This window comes from Trichosurus vulpecula, chromosome 1 (assembly GCF_011100635.1).
Source record: "Trichosurus vulpecula isolate mTriVul1 chromosome 1, mTriVul1.pri, whole genome shotgun sequence".
Taxonomy (NCBI): Eukaryota; Metazoa; Chordata; class Mammalia; order Diprotodontia; family Phalangeridae; genus Trichosurus; species Trichosurus vulpecula.
In genome coordinates this window covers 203,207,031-203,222,353 of record NC_050573.1, presented here as the reverse complement: position 1 = coordinate 203,222,353, position 15,323 = coordinate 203,207,031, and positions in this window count along the sequence as shown.

Here is a 15,323-nt window from a genome sequence, read left to right as displayed (position 1 = left end):
ATTCCTTACCATTTTGTCACTTTGCCTCCTCTCTCTCTGGTTCTCTGCTATCAACTCCTCAGTGCACATCATACAAAACTCAGGGAATCAATCTCTTCCTCTCACAGTCTTCATATTTTCTTACATATAAAAGCAGAGTCCTTCTGGCATATATTCCTTGGGCATTCTCAATAAATTAGTATGGAGAAACTAGCCTCTATGCCTGCTACACATACCTTATACAACCTTTTGTAGACCTAGCACCAACATAGTAAGAATTCAATAAAAGTTTGCTAATGGTAATAACGATCCCTAATATACACCACTGGCGCATTACTATTTAATTTACTGATGAAAGTATTGGACCCAGAGTACTAGGACTTGAATTTATTTAATTTTTTTCCTTTTAAATATTATATTGGTTATAATCCTTTTTTAAAATTTATTGATTGGTTGATTTTTTTAGTTTTCAGCATTCACTTTTATAAGATTTTGAGTTCTAGGTTTTTCCCCTTTCCTCCCCTTAACCCTCCCCAAGATGGCATGCAAACTGATACAGGCTATACAAATACAATCATATTAAACATATTTCCACATTAGTCATGTTGTGAAAGAAGAATCAGAACAAAAGGGAAAAACCACAAGAAAGAGAAAAAAAGAAAATACTATGCTTCCATCTGCATTTAGATGCCATAGTTCTTTCTCTGTATGTGTATATGATTTTCTATGTTTAGTCTTTTGAAATTGTCTTAGAACATTGCATTTCTGAGAGGAACTAAGTCCATCAAAGTTGGTCATTGCACAATGTTGCTCCTGGTTCTGTGTACAGTGTTCTCCCGGTTCTGCTCACTTCACTCTGCATCAGTTCATGTAAGTCTTTCCAGGTTTTTCTGAAATAGGACTTGAATTTAAGTCAATTAAACAATTCAGTTAAACAGTTACAATATCTACTGCGTGGCAGCTACTGTGACATGTGCTAAACAAACAAATGATGAAAAGTCTCTTCCCTGACAGTCCCTCCATTCTCCTGGGGCAGTGGGTATAATATGTACACATAAAAGCATGATACAAATTAATTTAGGTAGAGAAAGCAGAGAAGTCGTCAGGGAGAAAATGACGGCTGAGCTTATCCTTGAAGTAAAATGGTGATTGTCAGAGGCTACAAGAAGGAGGGAGTGCATTTTGAGCATGGATGCTAGTTTGTTCCAACGCGTGGAGGTAGGAGATGGAATGTTGGGTTTACACAAACGCCAATATTCTAATTTGGCCCTCAAGAGGACTGAAGGGGAATAAGTCTGAAATGGTCAATAGGAGTCAATTGTTAAATGTCAGTTTGAAAAATTTGTGTTTTGTCATGCAGAGTCACTGAAGGCTTTTGGTTTAGTTTTGCGTTTATTTTTTGGCAGAAGAGTGATTTGCCTTACTAAAATTATTTTGACTGCTATGTGTAGGGGACACTGGAGAAGGGGGATACTGGAGGCAGAGAGACCAAGTAGGAGGCCTCAGGCAAGAGATGATAAGGGCTAAACTTAGGCAATGAGCATGTGAATAGAGAGGAGGGGACTGATGTGAGAAATATTTCGGGATTAGAGTTGGCAAGACTTGGCAATTGATTGGATACAGGAAATGATGGAGAAGGAAGAGTCAAGAATGACATGAAGACTGAAAATCTGGGTGACTGGAATGATGATGGTGCCACCAAAAGAAAGACTCTTAGAAAATGTGTGGGTTGGGTGGAGGCAAGACAATAGGCAGGAACACAACAGAACCCTTTCAACGTTCCCCTCTAAACAACTTTAAAATGATGCCTCAGATTGAACTCTGGAGCAGCAGACCCATTAAAAAGTTGAGGTGAAATGATTTTCCAATGCAATATAACATAGGAAATCATCAGGAAAGGTCTGCCTCACAGGGGCAGTGGTTGGACTGGGACTGCAGTGCAGGCCACATAGTGGCAATGCCAGCAGCAGGCCTTGGAAGTGAATGCAACAGTGGCAGCAGCTTTGACATCTCTCAGCCCACAAACAGCAAGGGGATCAGACAATTGGTCAGAAAGAGATTACAGGACACTGTCTCATTGTTCATACACAATTCCAGGTAGCTATTGCAGGGCCAAAAGGAGCAAGAGTACTTGGGTCTGCAGCAAAGCAGATGCCCTGATCACAGTTATAGGACACAGAAGAGTACTATATACGCAAGGGACTAGGAACTTTGACCTCAGTTCCAAGGCAGAAAGAAGCATTAGTGCTTGTGGCTACAGATGAGTGAGGGATTTCATCAGAGTTCTAGGACCAAAAGGAATACTAGCACTTGCAGCTACAAGGAAACTAGGTTCCTTCATGGGAAAAGACCAGAGCACTAGCCAGGAGAGCAGTGACCACACCACCCCTTAGATCATTTTGGAAGCACTAAAAACTTACAGACTCACATAACTAGCTCTGAAATAAGCAGCACAAAAATTCTTAAGCTTGGGATACTGACCCCTCTACTCCAGAAGCAGAGCCCAACTTCTACATAAAGTTTAAAATCAAGAAACAAGCTGGGAAAATGATCAAACAACAACAAAAAAGAGCCTGATCATAAAAATTTACTATGGGAAAAGAGAAGATAGAGACCCAAACTAAGAAGAAAACAACCATATTAAAACACCTACAAGGAAAGCCTTAAAGAAAAAAATTGTGAATTGGGCACAAGCCCAGTAAGAATTTCTGGAAAAATCTCAAAAAGAATTTTAAAAAAGGAAATAAGAGTGATAGAACAATAATTGGAGAAAGAAATGAGAGTGATGCAAGAATATTATGAAAAGGCAGGCACAAAAAGGCACAAAAAATACTGAAGAAAATAACGCCTTACAAAACAAAATTGGCCAAATGCTAAAAGAGGCACAAAAAATCCACGAAGATAAGAATGCCTTAAAAAGCAGAATTGGCCAAATGGAAAAAAGAGGTACAAAAATTCACTCAAGAAAATAGCTCTTTAAAAAGTAGAACTGAGCAATTGGAAGCTAATTTCTGCATGAGACATCAAGAAATCTAAGTCAAAAGAATGAAAAAATGAATAAAATGTGAAATAATTCATTGGAATAACAACTAAACTTGGAAAATAGATTGAGGAGAGACAATTTAAAAATTATTGGACTACCCAAAAGCCATGGTAAAAAAAAGGGGCATGGACATCATCTTTCAAGAAATTGTCAAGGAAAACTACCCTGATATCTAGACTGAGAGGGTAAAATGGAAATTGAAAGAACCCACCAATCAGAACTTGAAAGAGATCCCCAAATGAAAACACCCAGGAATATTATAACCAAATTCCAGACCTCCCAGATCAAAGAGAAAATATTTCAAGAAACCAGAAAAAAAAACAATTCAAATATCATGAAGCCACAGTCAGGATCACAGAAGATTTAGCAGCTTCCATATTAAAGAATGAAAGAGCTTAGAATATGATATTCTGGAAGGCAAAGAAGATAAGATTATAATCAAGAATAATTTACCCAGCAAAACTAGGTACAATTCTTTAGGGGAAAAATACTTAATGAAATAGAGAATTTTTAGGCATTCCTGATGAAAAAACAGAGCTGAATAAAGTATAACTTTCAAATACAAAACTTAAGAGAAGCATTAAAAAGGTAAACATGAAAAAGAAACCATAATGGATTTGTTAAGGTTAAATTGTTTACATTCCTATATGAGAAGATGCTATTTGTAACTCCTAAGAACTTTATCATTATTAGAACAGCTAGAAGAAGTATACAGTGATAGAGGAAATGGGTATGAGTTGGATACAATGAGATTATTTCCCCCCAAAATAAAATTAAATGGTGAGACTGAGGGATGCGCTGGGAGGAGTAAGGGAGAAGAAGAATGGACAAAATTATCTCACATAAAAGAGGCATAAAAGAAAGAAGATTTAAAATAAAAGGGTGAAATGGTGGGGGTGTTTAAGTAATGCTTGAACCTTACTTTCATCAGGATTGGCTCAAAGACAGAATAATTTACAAGCTCACTTGGGTAGAGAAATCTACCCTACATTATAGGAAATTAAGAAGAGAAGGAGATAAGAGAAGATGAAAAGTGATAGAAGGGAGGGAGGATTAAGGAAGGCAGTAATCAGAAGCAAAACAGAATCTTAAGGAAGGACAAGGTTAAAAAAAAGAGAGAGAAGGATAAATAAGGAAAAAGTAATACAGCAATCATAACTGTGAATGGGATGAACCCACCCATAAAATAAAAGTGGATAGCAGAATGGATTAAAAACCAGACTTGTCAAATGCAAATCAAAACAACTCTGAGGTACCTCATCACAATTATCAGATTGACTAACATCAAAATAGGAAAATGATAAATGTTGGAAAAGATGTGGGAAAGTTGGAAGACTAATTCATTATTGGTGGAGCTGTGAGCTGATCCAACCATTCTGTAGAGCAATTTGGAACTATGCCCAAAGAGTTATAAAAAGTACATACCCTTTGACCCAGCAATACCACTTCTAGGGCTATATCCCAAAGAGATCATACAAATTGGAAAAGAACACACATGTACAAAAATATTTATAGCAGCTCATTTTGTGGTGTCCAAGAACAGGAAATTGAGGGGATACCTATCAATTGAGGAATGGCTGAACAAATTGTGGTATATGAATATAATGAAATACTATTGTGAAATGATGAGCAGGAAGACTTCAGAAAAACCTGGAAAGACTTATATGAACTGATGCTGAGTGAGGGGAGCAGAACGAGGGGAACATTGTACACAGTTTCAGCCACATTTTGTGATGACTAACTTTGATAGACTTGGCTCTTCTCCGCAATGCAAGATTCTGAGAGAACTCCAAAAGGCTCATGATGGCAAATGCTATCTATATCCAGAGAAAGAATTATGGAGTCTGAAAGCAGATTGAAGCATACTATTTGCTCTCTCTCTCTTTTTGTTTTGTTTTGTTTCTTTTTTCTTGTGGTTCATTCCATTGATTATAATTCTTCTTTGCAACATGACTAATGTGAAAATATGTTTAATAGGAATATATATGTAGAGCCCATATCAGATTCCTTGCTGTCTTGGGGAAGGAGGAGGAAGGGAGGGGGGAAAATTTAAAACTTACAGAAGCTAATATTGAAAATGAAAAATAAGTAAATTAACTAATAAAAAACAGAATTGTCAGGACCAGATGTATTTATAAATGAATTCTACAAAACTATTACTCTTTGCTGCTGATATAATGGCATACTTAAAGAATCCTAGGCAATCTAAACTCCATTTAAAATACCTGCAGACAATATAAATACTTGGGAGTCTACCTTTCAAGATAAACTCAGAAACTATATAAACACAATTACAAAATATTTTTCGCACAAAGTCATGTCTAAATAATTGTTCAAATATTAATTGCTCATGGGTAAGCCATTATGATTAAAATGGCAATTCTACCAAATTTTATTTATTTATTCAGTGCCATACTAACCAAACTACCAAATAATTATTTTACATAGCTATAAAAAATAATAACAACATTCATCTGGAAGACGATAAGAATATCAAGGGAGTCAATATTTTTAAAATGTGAAGAAAGGTGTCCTAGCAGTACCAGATCTCAAATTGTAGCACAGCACAGCAATCATCAAAACAATCTGATACTGACTAAGAAGTAGAGTAGTATCAGTGGAATAGATTAGGTACACAATACATAGTAGTACATAACCACAGTAATCTGACAAAACCAAAGATCCAAGCTTTGGGGAAAATAACTCACTAGTTGACCAAAAATTGCTGGAAAACTAGAAAGAATTTTACCAGAAACTATGTATCTCATGTCATTATATCAAGACAAGGTGAAAATGGCTACATGATTTAGGCATAAAGTATGATAATCACAAGCAAATTAGGGGAGCACAGAAAATTTTACCTGCCAGATCTATGGATAAAGGAAGAATTTATTACCCAGCAAGAGAGAAAGAGCATCACAGGATGTAAAATAGATAATTTTTATTACATTAAATTTAAAAGCTTTTGCACAAACAAAACTAATGCAGCTGAGGGAATCAAAAAACTGAGGGAACATTTTTCCAGAAAATGTCTCTGATAAAGACCTCATTTCTCAAATATATAGATATCTAAATCAAATTTATAAGAAGTTGAGTCATTCCCCAATTGATAAATGGTTAAAGGATATGAAGAAGCAATTTTCAGAAGAAGAAATCAAAACTACCCATAGTCATATGAAAAAATGCTTTAAATCAGTATTGATTAGAGAAATACAAATTAAAACAACTCTAAGGGACCATCTCATGCCTATCAGATAAGCTAACATGACAGAAAAAAATGACAAATATTGGAGAGGATGTAGAAAAATTGGAACACTAATGCATTTTTATGGAGTTGTGAACTCATCTAACCATTCAAGAGAGCAATTTGGAATATGTCCAAATGTCTATTAAACTGTCCATGCCCTTTGACCCAACAATATAACTACTTGGTCTATTTCCCCAAGAGAACAAAGAAAAAGCAAAAGAATCTATATGTACAAAAATATTTATAACAACTCTTTTTCGTGGTGGCAAAGAATTGGAAATTGAGGGGATGTCCATTAATTGGAGATTGTCTGAACAAGTTGTGGTATATGATTGTGATAGAATACTACTATACATAACAAATGATGAGCAGGATGCTTTCAGAAAAACCTGGAAAGACTTATATGAACAGATGCAAAGTGAAGTAAGCAGAACCAGGAGAACACTGTACATTGTAATAGTAATATTGTAAGATTAACAACTGTAAATGTTTAAGTTATTCTGATCAATATAATCATCTAAGACAATTCCAAAGAACTTATGATGAAAAATGCTATCCACCACTAGGGAAAGAACTAGTGGAGTCTGAATGCAGATCAAAGCATAAATTTTTTTTACTTTATTTTTCTTGGTTTTTTTTTGGTCCTTTTTTGCAACATGGCTAACAGAAAAATGTTTTGCATAACATTATGTGTAAAATCTTGCTTGCCTTCTCAAAGTGGGGGAGGAAGGGAAGGGAAGAAGAGAATTTGAAACTCAAAATTTTTTAAAATGTTAAATTTTCTACATTTAATTATGAAATATTTAATGAAATAAATAAAAAATATTGGGGAGGAAAAGAAAATGGGTGAGCTAATAGCATTCTTTTTGGACACATTGTGTTTGAGATGTTAATATTATATTGATCTGCAAACGTCTAACAGGAAGTGAGTGGAATCAGAATGGCAGTCAGGAGACAGATTGGTCCCAGTTATAGAGCTATGGGAGTCTTCTGAAGAGAAATGATGTTTGAATCCAAAGAGACAAATTTATTCACCAAGACAGAAAATGTTGGAGAAAGAAGGGAGACAAGGCTAGAACTATGAGAAACACCCACATTGAGGGGGCGGGAGAGCATTTATGATCCACAATAGATAGTGAGAAATACTGATCTGATAAATAGGAAGAGAAGCAAGAGAGAGTAGTCTCACAAAAGACAAGATAGAAAAAAAAACATCTTTTTTAAAATAATATTTTATTTTTTTCCAATTCATGTAAAGACAATTTTTAACATTCATTTTTTAAATTGAGTTCCCAGTTTACTCCCCCTCTCCCTCCCCTCTCCTCCCCTCCCCTAAAAAGGTAAGAATTTTAAATAGATTATATATGTGCAGTCATATAAAATATTTCCATATTAGTCATGTTGTGAAAGAAGAAACAGACCAAAAGGAAAAAAAAACAAAAATGAAAAAGGTAAAGAAAGTAAAAACAGTATGCTTCAGTCTGCATTCAAACTCAATCAGTTCTTTCTCTGGATGGGGATAACATTTTCCAACATAAGTCCTTTGGAACTGTCTTAGATCATTGTATTGCTGAGAAGAGCTGAGTTATGCATAGCTGATCATCCTATAACATTATTACTGTATACAATGTTCTCCTGGTTCTGCTCACTTCATTTTGCATCAGTTCATGTAAGTCTTTCTAGGATTTCCTGAAATCCATCTGCTCATTGTTTCCTATAGCACAATAGTATTCCATTACATTCATATACTACAACTTGTTTAGCCATTCCCCAATTAATTGATATCCCCTTAATTTCCAATTCTTTGACTCCATAAAAAGAGCTGTTATAAATATTTTTGTACATGTAGATCTTTTCCCTTTTCTTATGATCTCTTTGGGACACAGACCTAGTAGCAGTATTGCTGCATCAAAGGGTGTGCACAGTTTGATTGTCCTTTGGGCATAGTCCCAAATTGCTCTCCAGACCAGTTGGATCAATTCAAAACTCTACCAACAATGCATCAGTGTCCCAATTTTCCTACATTCTCTCCAATATTTATCCTTTTCCTTTTCTGTCATGCTTGCCAATCTAATAGGTATAATGTGGTACCTCAGAATTGTTTTAACTTGCATCTCTCTAATCAATAGTGATTTAGAGAATTTTTTATATGACTATAGATAGCTTTAATTTCTTCATCTGAAAACTGCCTGTTCATATTCTTTAACCATTGTATCAATTAGGGAATGACTTGTATTCTTACAAATTTGACTCAATTTTTATGTACTTGAGAAATGAGGCCTTTGTCAGAGGCATTTGCTGTAAAAATTGCTTCCCAGCTTTCTGTTTTCCTTCTAATTTTGGTTGCATTGATTTTGTTTGTGCAAAAACTTTTTATTTTTATTTTATATAAAAAAATTATCCATTTTACATTTCATAATATTCTCTGTTCCTTGTTTGGTCAAAAATTCTTCCTTTCTCCAAAGATCTAACAGACAAACTATTCCTTGCTCTCCTAATTTTCTTAGGGCATCACCTTTGAAGTCTAAATTATGTACCCAATTTGACCTTATCTTGGTGTATGACATAAGATGCTGGTCTATATCTAGTTTTTGCCATACTGTTTTCCAGTTTTCCCAGCATTTTTTGCCAAATAGTGAGTTCTTATCCCAGAATCTGGGGTCTTTGGGTTTATCAAACACTAGATTAATATGCTCATTTACTACTATGTCTTCTGCACTTTATCTATTCCACTGACCCATGATTCTTTTTCCTAGCTAGTGCCAGATAGTTTTGATGATTGCTGCTTTGTAAATATAGTTTGAGATCTGGCATGGCTAGGCCACCTTCCCTTGAATTTTTTTTACTAATTCCCTTGATATTCTTAACCTTTTGTTCTTCCAGATGAATTTTGTTATTATTTTCTAGCTTTATAAAATAGTCTTTGATAGGTTGGTATGGCACTTAATAAGTAAATTAATTTGATAGAATCATTGCTTTTATTACGTTGGCTCAGCCTACATTTAAGCAATTGATATTTTTCCAATTTTTTAAGTCTGACCTCATTTGTGTGAAAAGTGTCTTGTAACTGTGTTAATATAGTTCCTGGGTTTACTTAGCAAATAGACTCCCAAGTATTTTATATTGTCTATAGTTATTTTAAATAGAATTTCTCTTTCCATCTCTTGCTTCTAGGATTTTTTTGCTAATATATAGAACTGCTGATGATTGTGTGGGCTTCTTTTATGTCCTGCCACTTTGCTAAAGTTGTTAATTATTTCAGTTTTTTTGCTTTTTAGTTGTTTAGTTGCTTTTTAGTAGTCTTTTAGTTAATAGTCTAGAAGAGAAGAAAATATCTTGAAGGAGGACATGCTAACAGTATAAGGAGCTACAGAGGGGTCCAGGAGAATAAAAAAATGAGAAAAAGTCTTACCTTTAGCTTTAGTTGTACAGAAGTTGTTGGTAGCCTTCTTTTTTTGTATATAGATGAGTTTCTAAGGAACAGGCAACCTTTTCTTACCAAAGCACTTACCTTTCACTTGCGTTGCTTGATCACATCCTTTCTTGCCTCCTCTGATTATGTGTCCTGCTGATCATTCCCTTTTCCTCTCTCATGTCCCTATACATGACATTACATCTCTTTCATCTATCCCTTTACATATAGGCTGTCCCCTCTGCCTGGAGTGTTTTTCACTTCCAAATCATGGAATCCTTAGATCCCTTCAAAATTCATCTCAAAATGAAAGCCTTTTAGCTCTGAATCATTCACACCTGGAAGCTGACTCCAAAGCTCCCATGAGGTTTGGCCAAGCCCAGGAAAGCTACTCTGAGCAGTACTCTGAGTTCCATGTGATATCCCTTATAGGCCAATGAAACCTTGCTACAGTGGGAAAAGAGAGATAGAGGGTATCTAGATAGAACAAAATAGGAAAAGTGAAGGAGCTTATGATAAGTGGTCTTTATTTTTTTTTCAAGGGAATTATTAGGCATGCACATCTGCTGAGAGGAAAGGGCTAGGCAGTCAGGTTTGTATTGAAGAATTGAGAATAGTAGAGGAGATTTGGAAGAGCACCTGAGGGGAGAGGGTTAGATTCAAAAAGAGGAGAAGCACTGCCATGCAACATTTAAGATTAGACCATCTGAATTAATATATGATATATATATATATAATATATAATATTATTTTCCTTCAGTTAGTCAAAGGGGCCAGACTCTCAAAGGTGGAGGATAGTGCTAAAAGGAATTTGTTAATTGTAGGTTCAAGAGCAAAATGAGACCAAAGCAGAAGTGATAGACTGGTATTTTGGTTAGTTTTCTTTTTTGGAGTCAAGGAGGCAGAAAAGGAGATGAAAGAAAAGAATATCATGATTATAAAGGGTGATTTTAACACTTAAAATCATAGAAGTAGGACAATTATTGATGATGGTGAGAAGATACAGATCACAGGACCTGAGGAGATTCATTAACTGGGAAACCACTAAGTTCAAAGGATCATCACTACTTACTACCCCAAATATGGATTGGGGTGTTGGCCTGGGGGCTAGTGGACTCTAGAAATGAGGGCAGATGTAGTACACTTCAGAGAAAGAGTGACTGTTAACTGCAGAGGAAAAGAGGAAAGATCTGAGGGAAGTAAAAGTAATATGTCAACTCCTTCTATTGCTCTAGTATGTTGGATGGCATGAGAGAGAAAGAAACCATCATTGAGATGGGCAATCAAGTATGAGGTATCTTCTGAAGAAAGAAAGATTTCGGATAATGAAAACTAGAAAGGGTTTTAAAAGAAGCTCTAGGATGTTAGAGCAAGTGTTCCAGTAGGCACAATGTAAAGGGAAAACAGAAAAGGGAAAAAAGAGTAGGGTAGGGTTGAGCTGGAAGGATCAAGAGGATGGGGAGAGGTAGTAAGGACAAAGGTCTTTGATAAAGGAGATGACAACTACAAATGTCATGGAGGAGAGGACAAGGAATTCTGACTTTGTTAGCCATATCACTAAGGAAGAACCAGTTGTTTGGAGTCCCTTTTCCACAGAGTTTTATAATAATGGAGGGTGGAATGGGTGAAAATATTAGCTTTCCAAACACTAGGGACCTAGGTTGGAGTGAAAGTGGCAAAGAGAAAGTCTAGATTCTGAACTCAGTACCTCAAGGTCAGGTGCCTAAGGATAAGAAAAACTTACGCGTGGTGCCAGCTCTATGGCTGATGGTGAAGAAGGAGGCATACTCAGAAGACTCAGTTTAAAGATATCCTCATCATGGAACCAGGGTTAGTGTCTGAGGCTCTAGTCCTCTGTCAACATTTCATTTCCAAAGAATGTGTCCTAATAACCTATGCTGTACAGAACATTGTGATCGAATTTAGGGAAAACACAAAGTGTGCTCATGATACTGCACATGACCAACAAGCTTAGAGTCTAGTAGGAATATATGATACTAGCATAGTGAATGGCCTAGAATTCAAACATAATTGCCTTAGAAATGCAAAACAAAGGCTTTGTGGCTTCATTGAAAACTGATATTGATAGGGACAATCAGAGAACACTTCCTGAAAGAAGACATTCAAGTAGGGCCTAAATTGATAGACATGAGCAAGCAGATGGCTTAGGGGATAGAGGGCTGGTCCTGGAGTCATAAAAACTTGAGTTCAAATCTTCCCTTGACACCTACTAGCTGTGTGACCCTGGGCAAATCATTTAACTTTGTTTGCCTCAGTTTTCTCCTCTGTAAAAAGAGCTAAAGAAGGAAATGCCAAAGCACTCCAGCATCTTTGCCCAAAAAAATCCCAAATTGGGTCATGAAGAGTCAGACACAGGCACTGAAATAACTTAACAATAGCAACAAAAAAGATTGGATAAGGATTGAACAGACACAGTGGTGGAGGGAGGGCACTTTAAGAATAGGTAGCCAATGTAAGCAAAATCACGGAGGCAGAAAAATCATAGTATGCAATCTGATGACACAGAGTAGTCCAATTTGGCAGTTGCACAAGTTTAAAGTGATATGCTGTAAGATTGGAAAGGCAGGGTAGCAGTAGACAGTGGAGAACCTTGAATGCCTGGCAAAGGAGTCTAAACATTACTTGAGACAAATACAGGAATTTTCTGAGCAGAAGATCTGAGGAACAGAGTGTGGAGGGAGGAAGAACTATTAAAAGTTATTGCAAGTATTTAGTCAAGTAGTAATGATGATCTCTTCTAAGGTATAATAGCTAGGAATAGAGAGGAGGAAGCATTTTCTCTATCTTGGTTCCAATAGTTCTTCCCAAATCCAAAACCTGGGAACTTCTGCTTATAAATTCGAGTCTAGGTATTCACTGAGAGGAGCTTTCTATCTCCTCTCTCTTACTCCATGGGGCTTCATGCGATTCCCAGATTGGATTCCCTCAGGTACTACTTGTCATCCCCAGTAGAGAGCTCTCTGATAAACCTGGTAGAGATTCAAATAGGTTCAGTAGCTTTTCCAAAGCCAGATGTCTCATCTCTTTTGCATCTGAATATACCATCATTGTTCCCCAACATCATTAGACGAAAATGGTATTTTTTCCTTACACATACACACTGAGCTTTACTATTTCCTTGTCAAAAAATAAACTAACATTTTTCTCTTCAAACAGTGGTAAGCAAGAAGCACAAAGGACAGCTTTCCTTATTCTTCAAGGAACTAATAGTGACAATGGATTCAACCAAACTTGATAGTTGACTGAATACAAAAGGTGAGGAAAGGGAAAAGTCAAAGATAACCTGAAGATTTTAAACAAGTGCTACTTTAGAATTGTGGTGACATGAAAAGAAAGGGTGAAATCAGGAAGAGTAGTACATTCAATGGGGAAATATTATATGTTCAGTTTGGGGGCATGGTGAGATTGAGGTGCTGATGGGACAACCAGGTTGAGATGTAGATCTATAGCTTAGAAGAGAAGTCAATGGCTAAAGATGAAGATTTAGGATTCATTGCTAAAGTAATGAAATTTGAAGCTGTACAAATGAATGTATTTTCTAACGGAGACAGTATAGAAGGAGAACAGAAGGAAAACGATAGTTCAACTTTTTCATTGGCTTCTCATGTTAACCTAAACGAATCACATCACTTCTCTGGGTTTCATTTTCCTCATTTGTAAAATGAAGAAGACAGTATTAAGTTAATGTTTCCCAACTGCAAATTTTGGGTCTAGAACAAGCCCATCTTTTGTTTTTAACTATCTCATAAAACATTAACTACCAAAAGTCCTTAACTTTAAAACATGTATGTGTATATTAAATGTATGTATATATATACCCACATATAATATTCAAATATAACATATTATATTTTATTATAAATATTAAATATATAGTATATATTTTAAAAGAAGTTATTTTCCTTCATTTTCCTTTCTGCCGATTATTATGGTACTATGTTCTTTCAAACTCCAGGTCCCAGTCCTCTGAGTTGCTGAGAGCTACTGTGCTAAAGAGAGGACCACAGAAGATTTTTTTTACCAGTCCACACTATAGCTTTGGTTGGGAACCATTGGGTTAGGTTCCTCCTCCTTTCTTTTCACCTATACCCAATTAGATATCAAGTCTTGGTGAGTCTATATCCACACCATCTGTCTCATCCATCTCCTTATCTCTGTTCACAGAGTTGCCACTTCAGTTCAGTCCCTACTCACCTCTCATTGGCACTCTTGCTACAGTCTCCTACTTCATCTCCCTTCTTCTAACCTTTCCCTTTTCCAATACATTCTCTACTCAGCTCCCAAAATGATATTACCATAGGATAGGTCTGACCATATTACTCCGCTGCTCAAGAAACTCCAATAGTGCCCTATTTCCTAAAAAAATCAAATGTGTGCTCTATCATTTGGAATTTAAAGCTCCTCATGATCTGGTTCCCATTTAATTTTCTACTCTTCATTTCAGTCAAATGGACCTACTAGCTTTACCCCATACATGGCATCCAATCTTCCATTTCTTTGATCTTTTTCACAAGCTGTTTCCTGACCTGGAAGGCCCTCCCTCCTTTTTATTTCCATTTCATAAAATCCCTACTTTTCTTCCAGGTTCAGTTCATGTTCTACCAACTACATGAAGCTTATATTGATTTTGAATACAGTTAGTGGGGCCCCATACTTAATTAATCTGCATATAATTTCTATTTATCTAATGTATTTCCGCCAACTGGATTTAAACTCCTTGAGGTCAAGAATTGCTTTGCTTTTGTCTTTGTATCTCCAGCAACTAGCACTGTTCCTGGCACATAATAGGTACCTAATAAATGTTTTTGAATGAAAGAATTAATTAATTCAGTTCAACTTAACAAACAGAAATTGAAAACAGCATGATGCTAGATACCGGAGTTCCTATGAAATTTAGAAAAGACACGGGCTCCACTCTCATGGAGTTTAATATGTTTTCTGAATCCAATAACAAGCTATTAAAAATCATAGCAATGGACGTTCTGTAGAAGAAATTAATTTTTATGTGACTAGCTATAAATGTATGTTTAATTGACTGTTGATATTAAAAGTTAATTCATAATAAATTGTCTTTTATTTTTAAAGAATATGACAGCATAGAGCCATTTAGCATAGAGGAAAATGGTCCAAAGACCATAATCACATCTGAATGACTATAGTATTATAAAACAACAAAGCTATTGATTCTCATCATGAAGTACTGCTGGGATCTAATACTAACTTTTCTACAAAAAAGCCCTGTGACCTTGAGAATCACTTAATATTTCTCAGCCTCAGTTGCTTCACCTGTAAAATATAGGAGTTAAGTTAGTTAGTCTATTTCTAATATCCCTTGCAGCTCTGACATTTCATGATTCAATTATAATCCTGGAGTAACAAGAATGGGTTAAATTACGCTTGGGATTTCATGTTTAAGAAAGTTGAGAAGAATAAATGTATTTTATAAATATTTTCACCCCAAATTATTTTTTTTAAAGTAATAAGTTTTAGTTAATTTGAAAATTCACTTATGAGTAATGGTTCATTCCCAGACATTGGAAGATAAGTAAGCTTCTATTCTATACGAAAAGAAGAATGAGGAAGTTTTTTCCCTTTACTCAGATGATTAGTATCAGATAGAT